A 15,843-nucleotide genomic window follows, 5' to 3' on the forward strand; every position below is an offset into this window, starting at 1 on the left:
CATCATTAAAACTGGTTGTTTGACATTGTAGGACTGAGAGCATGTTGGTGTTGCTAGCAGGCAACAACAAAAGTTTACGCATACAGATGAATTGAAGAGCTTTCCCTGTATAGCCAATGAGGAGGTATTATACATTATTCACATAGTTATTTGTATTCCATGTACATACTAACTCAATGTAATTATATTATGGTACATTGTAGGAAAATACATTTGGTTCTAAAGTTGGTCGAATCCAACTATTCAACATGACACATACAAAGAAGGATGAGACTCCTATGATGGCTGAAGCTACAGAAATTATGGTACGTTTATTGGATAGAGGTTTTAATTTTTCCTAACTTTATTTATATATGTACCATGACATTTTTTATTTGATTTAATTATTCACTTTATTATTAGGAAAAATTGAGGGAGAAAAGGGTGGAGTATCATGCTACTTCTTCGAGTCAATGTCTTGTTAATGATGATGACATTGAAAACCAAGCTATTAATGACGTTTTGTGTCCTGAAAGATATGGCCGAGTGCGCTGTCAAGGATCGTTCGTTACTCCCACCAAATATTTTGGATCCAGTTTATCACAGTACATGTCATCACAGTCTCAATCTTCCCAATTAGAAGTTAGTCGTTTGAAACAAAAGTTGGCTGAGATGGATCAACAAATGACTAACATGAAAGCCGAAAATGAAGCAAGGGAAGCAGAGAGAGCAGTAGCGGAAGCAACGAGAGAAGCAGTGGAAGCACATAGAGAAGCAACATATCAGTAGAGATGTGAAGAATTTGAAAAACGACTCAATGATATGATGTAGATGTTACAGAAAACGCAATTTCAGAATCCACCATCATAGTCTTATTTATGTTATAGCATTCTGTTAATGTTACTGAACCTTGTTTAACTGAACTGATATTACGTTAATGAAAACTTTTATTTATTATATTGGATTTGATTTATGGATATAGAGTTTGATGTTATTGATGTCATGTTTGTTGGATTATTGGAACAGGTTGAAGAAAATAGATTTGGGGTAATCGAATAAAATATTTAAATTGTTTAAATTTTGTGTTCTTTAACGGCGTTTGTAACGAAAAACGCCGCTATATACCATATCTTTAGCGGCGTTTGTATTCATAAAATGCCGCTATATACATAAGCATTTTATGGCGTTTGTGGCAAAAACACTGTAAAATAACATAGTTATTGCGGCGTTTGTGTGAAAAACTCCGCTAAATATCAACAACTATTGCGGCATTTGTGAGAAAAAACGTCGCTAAATATCAAAACCTATTGCTTCGTTTGTTAAAAAACGCCGCTAAACCTTATTACCTATTGCGGCGCTTGTGGGAAAAATGCCACTAAACCTCAACACCTATTGCGACGTTTTTTAGAAAAAATACCGCTAAATATCAACACCTATTGCGGCATTTTTTTTAGGACAAACATCGCTATATATCGTTACATATTGCAACATTTTTTGACCCTAAACGCCACGAACTTTAGCAGCGCTATTTTCAGCGGTTCTTTTTGCGACGTTTGTAATATCGTTGTAGGTATTTTTAGCGGCGCTTAAAAATTCCGCTATAAGTAAAAAACGCCGCAAAAAACCATTTTTGATGTAGTGGTTGTAATCCTCGCTCACGGTAGGATAACTCTTGGGCATTTTATCTGATATCTACAAATATCAACAAAAGAAATCCAAAACAAACAAAACCAATAATTTACATGCCAAAAACAACCTTTTTCAAAGTGAAGCAATGGAGTGCAGGCCAATGAAGCAGTGTGGTGACGTGGGAATATATAAGGTTCCATTTGGGCATTGACATAAGGCTGAGATGTTGGGGATAATCGGATTTTGGTTTTGATATGATAACAACAAAGACGGGATGTCTAGCTAAACTTGGACAAAGCCTTTTTTTTTCTCTTCTTTTTTTTTTTTAAAAAAAAAAAGTCAAAAACCGAATCCTTATAACCCACCAATATTGATTATTAATTCTTATGGTGTGACTAGGAGTATAGTTAGAAATGGTAAACTGATTATTTGGAACTGGTTTGGGTCGAGTCATTTTCGAGTCAGGTTATTTTGAGTTTATAACTTTAGATTATATTCAGTTTATTTTTTTTCGAGTCGGATTGGGCCTGGCTCGGATTTAGTTCGGGAATATGGTAAATCGGGTCAGGTCGAGTCAATTTTTGGGTCAATTGACTATCAGATCAATTGTTTTTCGGTTCAGATCAGTTGATTTTTGGGTCAGGTTGGGTCAATATCGGATTGGTTGATTTTCAGATAGATTGATTTTCGATTTGGGTCAACCATTAGGTCAATTCGGATTGAATTTGTTATGAGTTTAATCATATATAATTATTGATATGTTGTTGTAAAAATATGTCTTCTTGTTGGTTAATCTTATTATTTAGGCTTAATTCAATTTTAAGTCTAATCAAGTATATATAGATTTTCGGTTCATATTGCTTTTGGTTCGGATTGCTTTCTGTTTGAGTTACTTTCGGATCGTGTTGCTTTTATGTTCGAGTTAAATTCAATTTGGATTGCTTTTGGTTCCGATAATTTTTTGTTCACGTTACTTTCGGTTCGGGTTATTTTCGATTCGGGTCAAATTGGATATAGATCCATATTAGGTCAGCTAAATTTTGGATCAGGTATGGTTTGGGTCGGGTATGATTCGGTTTTCGAATCAAATTTGATCATCATGTCCGGGTTAATATCGGATATTGGGTCGAAAAAATCGGTTTGAGTTGTTGGTTAATGCTAAAAAAATATAACTCATTTCATAATGATATTTAATTCTATTTTTAATATAATTAAATTGTGTGTTTGAAATGATATTTTTGTCCTCATTATTTAGCCTATAAATAGTGGGTAATTTTTCTCTTTTGATATATCCCAAGAAAATAACATTTAATTTGAAACACTCTTTCTCTTTTGAGTGTTGTTTGAGTTGAGAGAATAGCAATACCACCAACTTCCATCTTTCGGGTCTACGAAATTTGGAGAGCCGTGTTAACTTCGGGGGCCATTCGTTCATTATAACGATTACACACATCGGGACGAATTCGCTTCTAAGGTAGTGAATTATCATGACATGGTTATAGTTCTATTAAAATATTTATTAATATTTCCAATCTATACTAACCTCTCATTTTAAAACAGTCTATTTTCGTAACAATTTAGAAACAAATTCATTGTACTGTTGTTAAAGCAAGATTCTTACAAGAGAGTGGTAAGAACCAAAGATTCTCAATTATACTAAGTCGAGTCTGAAGTAATGGATGATAATGAGAATTTTGTGAGGCTTGGACAAACAGATTCAACAACAAACACAATTTAAATCATCAGGGAAATTGAGTAAACTGGAAAATAAATTAATATTATCATATATAGCTATAAACGTCTTTTTAACATATTTAGTTTGAATTTATATTGCAAAATTAAAATGACGATAGAGATATGTGTTTATTACTTTTAAATGTCTTTTATAGTTATTTATTGCTTTTAAACGAGTATAAGGCTATTAATATATATTAACCAAATGATGATATTAAAAGCAAATTGTGATACAATCATTTATTGGTTAGTATTTACGTAAAATATGACTGTTTTCAATATATTTATTGCTTTCAATTTATTTATAGCAATATATACTAATCAAATTATGAAGATGATAGTTGATATATATGAGAATGAGAAATAATGCATATATGATATTTGGTTCATGTGGAGATATGAAATTATTTATTTTTCATATGAGGTAAGATTATATAGTTTCAAAAAAACTAAGGTAAAAATAATTGTATATATTTTTTACCGTACTAATAATTTTTTTGAGAAATTTGTAAAGACACATGACATGTGTAATTTTTTGGAGAAGTATGAAGTTGGTGAAGATGAAATGAGAAGATTGTCCAAACTGAATAGTTGTTAAATTCGAGTTTGATTTCCACAATCTACTGAAGATAAACCAAAATTTTAAAGATAAGGATTTACTATCAATATTTTTTATGGAAATTTATTACTGTTAGTAAATTATTTTTGTGACCAACTTTACGTACTCTGTTGAATAATCGGGTAAAGAAAACAGAAAGAACACAAGAATTTTAACGAGGTTCAGCAATGTGCTTACGTCATCAGTGCCTTAGGCGGCGCTAGAATTTTTATTCAATTCAATGTCTCATAGGTTTAGGTTACATCTCCTTTTATAATAAAAAAACCCTGGATCATATTTACAAAAATAATCCCCAACACACATAATCATAACCCCACTACGAGACTTTCTTTCTTTACCGATATATTTATGAGTCATTCCTAACAAATCTCCACCTTAGCGATTATCCTGCCCCTTAGGAAACATTCAATGTGGGTTGGGTTACCTTACTTCTTTAACAACTCGAAACATTCAACAAGTCCAAGCAATGCATGAACTTGTTTGTCGTAACTGGCTTGGTGAACATATCAGCAACATTCTCATCAGTTTGTACCTTTTGAAACAAAATCTCTCCAGATGCAACCAACTCTATGATCTTGTGAAACCTTACATCAATATGCTTAGTTCTAGCATGATATATCTGATTCTTAGACAAGTGAATAGTACTTTGATTGTCACAAAGCAACTGAACTCCACCTTGCTGAACACCCAACTCCTTCACTAAATCAATAAGCCATAAAGCTTCTTTTGTAGCTTCAGCCGCTGCCATGTATTCAGCTTCAGTTGTAGACAATACCACAACAAATTTAACAGTAGACTTCCAATAAATAGGCCCTCCACCAAGAGTAAAGACATACCATGTCGTAGATCTTCTATTATCCAAGTCACCTGCATAGTCTGAATCCATATATCCTACAACCAAAGGATTATCCCGTTGACTACCAAAAACAATTCCATGTCCCACAGTACCTTTTAAATACCTAAAGATCCACTTGACTGCTTCCCAATGTTGCTTACCAGGTTTAGACATGTACTTACAAACTTGACTAACAATATGAGCTAAATCAGGACGAGTACATACAATTGCATACATCTCGACCACATTCACAGACTTGGATGAGTCATCACGCTTCTCATCAGTCTGATTTTTCAACTTCGGGCAGTCTCGCTTCATATTTACCGCCTCATATGTCCCGCCTCCTTGCACTTATAACAGTGAATAGTCTTCTTATCCCTAGATTTGGATCTAAAATTCCGCTTCCCAGACCCTGCCTTCTCTGGTTTCCGTCCACGGTCTCGATTACCCTTGACATATAAGCTATCAGCTTGAGAGCTTTCCCCTGCATTCTGCTTCTGCTAGTTGTGAGCCAACAAGGCTACAGTAATCTCCTCAACTTTGATAGTCTCTTTCGCATATGTAAAAGTAGTCAACATGTGTTCGTAAGAAGGAGGCAATGAACACAACATAATCATCGCTTTGTCTTCATCCTCAATTTTCACATCAAGCCGAGCCAAATCAGAAACGATTTGATTGAAGACATTCACGTGTTGTGCCAAATCATGATCATCCTGCATCTTCAGCCCATATAGACGATGCTTTAGATATAGTTTAGTCTTTAAAGATTTGGACATAAACTGACTTTCCAACTTCTTCCAAATTCATCTGGAGACGACAAATGCATGACGTGATACATAACCTCATCCGCCAAACATAATCATATGGTTCCTACCACTCGCTGCTGCAATTCATCCCAATCTTCCTCCTCCATCGATGCCTGCTGTGTAGGTCGCAAAGCATTCAAGATCCCTTGCTAGATCCTTCACCCTTGTTTTCCATAATCCGAAGTTACCCTGACCATCCAATTTCGTAACTTTGAATTTGGCTCCTGAAATTTGATATCAATTGTTGAATAATCGGGTAAAGAAAACAAAAAGAACACAAGAATTTTAACGAGGTTCAGCAATTGCTTACGTCCTCGGTGCCTTAGGCGGTGCTAGAATTTTTATTCAATTCAATGTCTCATAGGTTTAGGTTATATCTCCTTTTATAATAAATAAATCCTGGTACATATTTACAAAAATAACCATATATCATACCTCAGGGCCCACATAATCATAACCCCACTACGAGACTTTCTTTGTTTACCGGTATATTTATGAGCCATACCTAACATAATCTTTATTTAAATTCAGAAGAGTAAAAAGAGATGTTGGTTCAGATGAAGTAATTATCAAGATAGATTTTGGGGTATGATATAAAGATTGAAGTTGCATGCATGGTGAGAATGAACAAGTCTGTTTGAAAATTTTGATTATATATGTGAGGTTATATTATTTAGACTTGTTGCTTATTAATTTATGCTTAGAATGATTCTTGAATTAGTATATATGAGCCATTAAGTTAGTCCTTAAAACTTAGTGCACTGTCAATTACTATGCTCACTATTCCAATTTTATAAAATACTATGACAAGTTAAACTCTTTTTAAACTCAGGGATGTTAAAAGAGTAAATATATTAAATTGATAGAGTAGAATACCAAATTTAGTCATAGTAAATAAAATATGTGATGATTTCTTTAAGGCTAATATATTAAATATTATGAATGAAAAGTGATAGACATTAGTGCTACTAAAAGGATGATTTGTAGCCATTGAGTATACTCTTAAATAGAAGAGTTGTCTATCCTAAGTAGTTGTTGAAATCTCTTTGTGAAATACTTGAGATAATTTCTTGTTGTTAGGAAAAGTTGAAAACTCTCAATAAACATTGTCATAATATTCATAATTATCTAAACACTTCTTATGAAGAGCTAGGAAAATCGAAATTCCTTTTGAATGAGAAAAATTCGTAGAGGATCAAAATGAGATATAAGGAATTTCATAATTTTTTGAGAATATAATCACGTGTAAACAAAATTTGAGTATGTTAAAGTATAGTTTTATGGTTAAATTGATAACAAACTTTACTCTAGTATGACTGAGTGTATGTGTAAGAGAATTTGTTTATATGTTGTCCAAGACACTTTGAATTTATTTGTGTCCTAAAAATGTTATGAACATGGGGGTGTCTTAAAATGATGATTAAAGTCAGAGAGGAACCTAATTGATCCGCTTACTAAAGTTTAAAGTTGGAAACTGGTTCTTAATTCATCGAGGGGATGAGTCTAAAGCCCATTGGTTGAGGAATTCATGGCGGATACCCAACTTAGTTATCTAAGTTCAATGTAGTCAAACGAAACCATGGAAAGACTCATATTGTACATTTCTATTTTTCTATCTCTATGACGAATAATGTACATGCACATGATGAGCTTAATTACTCTTAATAAATTCATAGCCTAGGTTTTGGGTGGTCTTAGTGAGAAAGATTTGATGAATTTACTGATTTTGGTTGAATATATATATTCTTAGTAAGTTCATAACCCGGTGTTGAATGGATAGTCCTATTACAAAGGACTAGATGAACTTACTGCTAAAGAGGATGAGTTTTATTAAAACTCTTAATGAATTCAAACCCAAGAGTTTGGGAGTTCCTAGTGAAAAGGACATATTGAATTCGCCGATTAATGAGGTTGAATATTTATTTTTAATGATTTCTTATCCTAGAGTTTGGGTGGTTCATTTAAAAATGAACTTGAAGAAATTCTCCATAATTACTGTGAGGATGAGCTATTGAAAAAGCTCTTAATTATTTCATAGCCCGGTTTGGATGGTTTATATTAAGATAAACTTGATGAAATAACCTACATAAGTGAGAAGGATTAGCCACCTTCTATGAAAAATGTTGGGTCATTTTTCTAATACACTTATTAGAATCATAAGGAAAAAGGGCTAAACATATATATACTCTTTGTAGACACATCGATGACTTTAGTGGATGAAAATATTAGTTTTGTGTTATGAGTTCACCCTAATCTTAGAAAGTTCAAGATTCGTTCACTTACCTAAGAGAAGAATTACTCCTCATCACTACATACTAGTTCAAGATAAGTTCACTAGTACTTAAGCAATTAATCTCGCTATTGCTCTTCTTGTGTTCTAACTTCAATACTTTCATTTTTATAAAAGAATTATTTTGCATTAGTGGGGGATTGTTGGTTAATGCTAAAAAAATATAACTTATTTCATAATGATATTTAATTCTATTTTTAATATAATTAAATTATGTATTTGAAATGACATTTTTGCCCTCATTATTTAGCTTATAAATAGTGTGTAATTTTTCTCTTTTGATATATATCTCAAGCAAATGACATTTTCTTTGAAACACTCTTTCTCTTTTGAGTGTTGTTTGAGTTGAGAGAAGAGCAATACCATCAAGTCTACTCCATCTTTTTGGTGTACGAAATTTAGAGAGTCGTGTTAACCTCAGGGAGTCATTCGTCTATTGTTACACACATCGGGGCAAATTCACTTCTAAGGCAGTGGATTACCACGACATGATTATCTTTCTATTGAAATATTTATATAATATTTCTAGTCAATACTAACATCTCGTTTTACAACAGTCTATTTTTTCAACACGGGTAATCGAATTCGAGTCAAATTATCAGGTTTAAGTATAGTGAATTAGTGTTATTAAGCACACATGCAAAATTATAAATATTATAATAAAATTAAATTACCATGTATCTCTTCTGTCTCACTTTAGAAAATCATAATACTTCTTTTAATGAAAACTAATCTTAATATTTTCCCAAATTGAAAAATGTTTATCATTTCTGTTGGGATATTTCAGTGAAGCTCAATTGATAATCGGATGATTTACCAAGAGGAGTTGAAGTAGATTTGAGAAATTTTAGGGATTAAGGAGATTTAAGAGATAAGAAAATTAATGCACAAGGATTTATAATGGTTAGACTTCTCAACTAAGTTTATATCCACTACCTTAGCTCCTCACTAAGGATTTTCTAAGAAATTCACTAATTTGTTCTTTCTTTTTCACATGATAAAGAGATAACCTTTACAAATCCCTATCGTTTTCAATGCCTAAGATAGAACCACTCCCCTTTACAAAAGGAATAAAAAGTGTAAACAAGAAAACCTCACAATGTAGGTGTTTACAAGATTAAGCTCACTAAAACACTAATATTTACAAGAGAAAGGAAAAATAGAAGTGAAAAACTCTTCTCTTGTGTATGAATGCTTGGATAGGTGTTATAACCCTTCTTTAATTTTCTTCAACTTGTTTTTATAGGTTGGAATGTGTTTGTGGTCGTTTGTAGCCATTGGGGGTGATTTGGAGCTGTTTGGGGATAATTTTTCTGCAAAATAAAATTTGCCCATGACAGGGAGTATCAATACTCCTTTAATGAGTATCGGTACTTCCATTTTATTTTTTAAATCAACTAGCTGTTACTAGCCATTGGGCTTAACCAATATTGATACTATGCTCATGGTATCGATACTACTATGTAAAGTAGTAGGGATACTCCTTTGAGTATCGATACCTATTTTGCATTCTGTAATTTGAGCTATTTGAAAACACTTGGTAGTATCAATACTACCTAGAGAGTAATGATACTTCTCTTACCTTGGGTATCGGTACTACATAAACAGTATCGATATTGTTCATATAGTATCGATACTGTAAGAACAATATCGGTACTACATACCCTGAAAATCAGTTTTGTGCTCAAATTCTTTTTTAATGGACTTTGAATTATTTTTGAAAACTTTGAACAAATTCAATTCAAGTCCAAAAACATTTTTCCTTAATTTGTTATATCAAAATATTATAAAACTTGGTTCAACAATCTCCCCCTTTTTTATATAACAAAACATTTGAAAAATTATTTTTGGCAAAACTCCCCTTAATAAAACATTTAATGAAAAAGAGAAATATTTGGAAAAAAAATTAAAGTTCCCCATTTTTCATTCTTGAAATTGAATTTTTCAAACTCATATTTCTCTCCCTTTTTGTTATATCTAAAATAATTCAACTTTAATGTTAAAAAATAACAATAGAGAGTAAGTGGTAAATTTTTATCATAAAATCATTTGAAAAATCAAAAGCTCCCCCTCAATAAATGCATTCCAAATAAGAATTTGACTTTAAAAGTATGACACTAAAAAAATTGAATTTCAACAAAGATGAACAAACATGTTATCCAAGTCTAAAATCTTCTATGAAATACCAATTGTTGAATTTAAGTGCATGTGCATAAAGCTATCCAAAAAAAAATGTTACGTATTTGAAAAATTGACATCAATTGTTAGAGAGATATCATTTGCAATGAGTCACATGCATAAACATTTAAATTAAGGTCAAAAATTAAAATTTGTAAAAACAAAACATTAAAACCAATTTTGTCCAAAATTTATTATGATGAACTAAAAATTATGAAAAATCATTAAAAATTTAAAATGTCCATCATAATACACTTTCAACATACATGAGATGAAAAAAACAAAAAAAAATATTTAAAATCAAAGCTCATGCATGCTTACACAAATAGGAAACCAATTAATCAAAATAAAAACATTAAGCTTAGATGTTACCCATTCATTTTCAAGTGTGGCTAGAGCATTTAAATATCTTCCCTTTTGTCAACATTGCTCCCATATACACCTACAAGAGACATTCATTTGGCTTTTGGCATCCAAAATACTTTGGATCCGTGGACGTTAGTTCCAATGTCTCTAGTTCCCTTAGGAACTCATACTTGTCTAATTTTAAAATATTTTCTTTTCTTTATAGGACAAGTATGTTCCTTGTTACCATGATAATGACAATGTGTGCATTTTTGTCAATAGGGAACTAGATGAATTATTCAAAATGATTTACTTTCCTTTTGTTAAGCATTCAAGCTTAACTTTTAAATCAAAACATTATTTTTCAAAATTTTTAATTTTCATTTTTGAAAGCTCTAAATCCTTTTTCAAACTTTCATTTTGATTTTCAAAATCCATTTTTTCTTTCAAAAGAAAATCATTTTCAACTTTAAATTTTGAAATCATTTTCTTATATTTGGAGTTCATGGTCTCAAACTCCAAAAATAATTCATCATGAGCATCTTGTAACTCGTTAAAAGAATATGAATTATATTCACTAGAGTTAGAAGATACATCGGGCTTTTCAAGAGCCATTAAGGACACCGCCTTTGTTGGTTCTTCTTTCTTGTTTCCATGAAGTTTTTCGAGCTTATTCCAAAGCTCATTAGCATTTGAACAAAAAGAAACTCCTTTATAGACTTCGAGACCAAATGCACAAAACATGTGCATGGCCTTGGTATTTTGTTGAGCTTTCTTTCGTTCTTGGGCACTCCACTCTTTCTTCTTCTTCTTTGAAGAAGAGTAGTCGTTCTCGATCATCTCCATACATCAAGATCGTTAGATTGGATGAATAGCTTCATTAATTTCTTCCAATGATGGTAGTTGGCTCCATTAAAGTATGGAGGTTTGTTGATCGGTTGGGAGTCTTCCATGTGGAACGAGCCGGAGATGGAAGCCATCTTCTCGGTTGCTTCAAAAATGAATAGAGATTCTTCAATGATCGTCTCAAGGTTGTTAGGCCTTCTAATGAGTCAAGATCTGATACCAATTGTTGGGATATTTCAGTGAAGTTCAATTGATAATCGAATGATTTACCAAAAGGGGTTGAAGTGGATTTGAGAAATTTAGGGATTAAGGAGATTTATGAGATAAGAAAATTGATGCACAAAGATTTATAGTGGTTCGACCTCTCAACCAAGTCTACATTCACTACCTTAGTTCCTTACTAGGAATTTTCTAACAAATTCACTAATTTGTTCTTTCTTTTTCACATGATAAAGAGATAACTTTTACAAATCCCTATCTTTTTCAATGGCTAAGATAGAACCACTCCCTTTTGCAAAAGGATTAAAAAGTGTAAACAATAAAACCTCACAAGGTAGATGTTTACATATTAAGCTCACTAAAACACTAATATTTACAAGATAAAGGGAAAATAGAAGTGAAAAACTCTTCTTTTGTGTGAATGCTTGAATAGGTGTTCTAACCCTTCTTCAAGTGTCTTCAACTTGTTTTTATAAGTTGGAATATGTTTGTGGTCGATTCTAGCTGTTGGGATGATTTTGAGTCGTTTGGGGATAATTTTTCTGCAAAATAAAATTGCCCAGGACAGGGAGTATCGATACTCCTTTAATGAGTATCGGTACTTCCTTTATATTTTTTAAATCAACTAGCTGTTACTAGCCGTTGGGCTTGACCTATATCGATAATATGCTCATGGTATCGATACTACTATGTAAAGTAGTATTGATATTCCTTTGAGTATCGATACATATTTTGCATTCTGGAATTTGAGTCATTTTGAAAAACACTTTGTAATATCAATACTACCTAGATAGTATCGATACTTCTCTTACCTTGGGTATCAGTACCACATAAACAGTGTCGGTACTATTTATATAGTATCGATACTATAAGAACAGTATTCGTACTACATACCCTGAAATTTAGTTTTGTGCTCAAATTATATTTTAATGTACTTTGAATTATTTTTGAAAACTTTGAACAATTTCAATTCAAGTCCAAAAACATTTGCCTTAATTTGTTATATCAAAATATTATAAAACATGGTTAAACAATTCCCTAAAAAAATAGAGATCTTCACATGGCGTTCATTGACCTTGAGAAGGCGTATGATAGCGTACCCCACGATACGATCTGAAAGACCTTGGAAACGAGACAGATCCCAACTGCTTATATACGGGCGATTCGTGATATGTACTGTAGAACTACTACTACGTCAGGACTACAGTTGGCGACACCGAGGCATTCCTGGTGGAAATCGGACTCCACCAGGGGTCGGCTCTTAGCCCTTACATCTTCGCCTTGATTATGCACGACATCTATTGTGTGACACCAGACGGTATTCTATGGTGTATGTTTTTCACTGATGACATTGTCCTAGTTGCTGAAACAAAAAATGAGTTGAATAGTAGACTGGCTATCTGGAAGACTGTTTTGGAAGAAAAAGGTCTAAGGATCAATATTGAAAATACAAAGTATTTATGTTCAAACTTCAGTGGGAATCAAAATGATGAAGATGTAGAAGTATGCATCGAATGACACGTTCTCCCCTCAAAGGATTGTTTCAAGTACCTAGGGTCTATGATACATAAAGATGGGGGTGTAGATGATGACGTTACACACCGTATAAAGGCGGGATGGCTAAAGTGGAGGGTTGCTACTGGAGTTTTGTGTGACAAGAAGGTTCCTCTAAAACTAAAGGGAAAATTTTATAGAATGTCAATTAGACCAGCACTGCTGTATGGATCAGAATGTTGGGCAATCAAGAAAGATCACGTAAGGAGGATGGAGGCCGCAGAAATGAGAATGCTTCGATGAACATGTGGTAGGACTTTGTGGGACATGACACCAAAGTCTGCAATTATGATGTCCTTGGGGGTGGTGCCTGTATCCGAAAAGTTGAGGGAGGGAAGACTACGGTGGTTTGGGCATGTTCTTAGGCGACAACCCTCAGATGCGATCAGGAGGATAGAGTCGATTACAGTCAACGGTGCCAGAAGGAGAGGTCGACCAAGGAGGAAGTGGGTAGACTGCTTGAGATCTGATTTGAAGGATTTAGCCCTTACCGAGGACATGACCTCTGACAGGAAAGTATGGAGACTTAAGACCCGGGTAGCCGAGTAGTGTGGGTCACAGAAATAGGGTGTAGCATCTATGTCTTCTTTTTTAATGTCTTTGTAGTAATTTACATGACTTCTACTTTTTATACGTTTCTGTCATTGGAATTTATGAAGGCTTAGAACTAGGGTAACGGAGTAGTGTAACCTTAGTTTAGGTTTTAACCCATTTGACTTTATTCCTTCTCGTAACTTGCTATCGTTGACTGCTGTGTATCCTTCTCTTTTATGTTTCCTCTTTTTAAATTTAGCCTGGACTTACGTTTATGTCTATATGTAGAGATTTTTACGCAAGGATTTATTTGCAGGGATTACTTCCCATTATAGAATCGCATATGTAGACTGCATATGAAGAATGTTCAACTATGTATTTATTTATTTATTTATACATGCATTGTATTTTATATATATTTTTTAATTTTCTGACTGCCGGAGGTCTTCCACGGAAGCTACTCTCAACCTGGCGTTGGGGGCAGCCTACTACCCTACCTCCCCCTTACCCCAATTGCATATGGGAATAAGGTTTTGTTGTTGTTGTTGTTGTATGGTTAAACAATTCCCTACCATCTTATTGGTTTTCGTTTGTTTTAATCAAATTTAAATATGACAACATGCACAATAAAAAAAATTATAATTTATAATTTATTTAATTCAATTAATATTGTTATAAATAAAAACATTAAAAAATATTGGCAAAATGGTAACTTTTGCATCTGTAGTATACTCAATTTATCATTTTTGCTCATATGATATTTTCTATGATTAAGAGGGAATGTGATTATGATCTAGGGTTTACAATTTAGGTTTTAAATTAGAGAATAGGTATAAAATCATACAAATTAATAACTTTAAAGACTAAATTTACTACCGAGTCAAAAATCACCCTTTTAAACCAAAAATATTTGTCAAACGAGTGGATGCCTTTTTGAGGCAATTACCTTACGGGAGATGGAATCGTCGAGTGAGATCCAATGGTTTAAAAGCGATACCCTAGGATCAATCTGCACCGTCTATGGAATATATAACAACGTGGCGACCATCGGAAGTAATACGACCAACCCCATCTGAGAGCGGGACCCATTCTAATCCGTGCTGAGGCAAAGAAAATGTCAAAATCTTCTAATAGTCCATATATTATACATAAATTTTGGATTATGTCCCTATACTCCAATTTGGCCCTATTTTACATATTTTGATATTTCGATTATAATCTAAAAAGTATCCATTAAATATGATAATTCAAATTTTTTTATTATTAGTAAGTTATATATTTCAATTCATAATTTTAACTTAACCACTTTAAGGTTTTATAATTTAATTATTTTGTCATTCCTATAATGATTGAAATGTGTATATATAATAGAAAGATTGATTATAAATTTTGATAAAAAAAAACTAACAAAATCGAAAAGACAAGGATCCAATCCCATAATAACTGAAAATTCAAGAGTAACAACTAACAATAGAAAGTTCACAATATTTAACCGACAGTGACGCTATAAAAAGAAGGTTTACTAAGGTAATTAAATTTTTTATCTAAAACTTTTAAATTTTTTTTCATTTTAGCCACAATGTTCGGTTTTGAAATTTGCCTAATCATCGACATCCAACAACAGTGCCCCACGTGTTGGTATATACAAGTATGTTACATCTTGATTGGCTAAAATGCTACATTTGTTTTTCTTTTAACGGGTTTAGTTTTTGGATAAATTGGAAATATGAGAGTTTAATGGAGTATTACTTTGAAGGTTTAACAAAAAAAAGTACTCAAATGAGAATCAGGTATAGCTTTAGGGTCAAATGTAAATAAAACCAAAGAAGGAAAAAATATAATTGCAAGTAGCTAAAAAGGCAAACCGAAAAACCCTTTTCTCTAATCAATTTCCTTGTCGTTTTTTGTTTAATATGGTTTGGTAATAAACCTGATTGTTTAAATGTGTAAGGTTCAACAAATAACTGGTACTACAAACAATACGCAACGGCGTGCTGGGATATGTGGATGATTATTGCTCCAATAATTCTATTGGAAAATAGGGTAAATTATATTGATGAATTTAATATTTATATTAAATTTAGGGTCTTTTGTAAAATAAATAATATTTAAAGAGTCTATATTTGTTTAATAGTTTAAATTTAAAAGATATTATTATCTGTTTAAATTTATATATTAAAAGATATTTACTTAGAATAAATCTCAAGAAGTTTTTTTTATCTTGAAGATATTTTCTCTCATTCTTAGAATATATTTTTTTCTCTCTTAGTTTTCT

This window comes from Hibiscus syriacus, unplaced genomic scaffold (genome assembly GCF_006381635.1).
Source record: "Hibiscus syriacus cultivar Baekdansim isolate YM2019G1 unplaced genomic scaffold, ASM638163v2 tig00005406_pilon, whole genome shotgun sequence".
In the NCBI taxonomy this organism is placed as follows: domain Eukaryota; kingdom Viridiplantae; phylum Streptophyta; class Magnoliopsida; order Malvales; family Malvaceae; genus Hibiscus; species Hibiscus syriacus.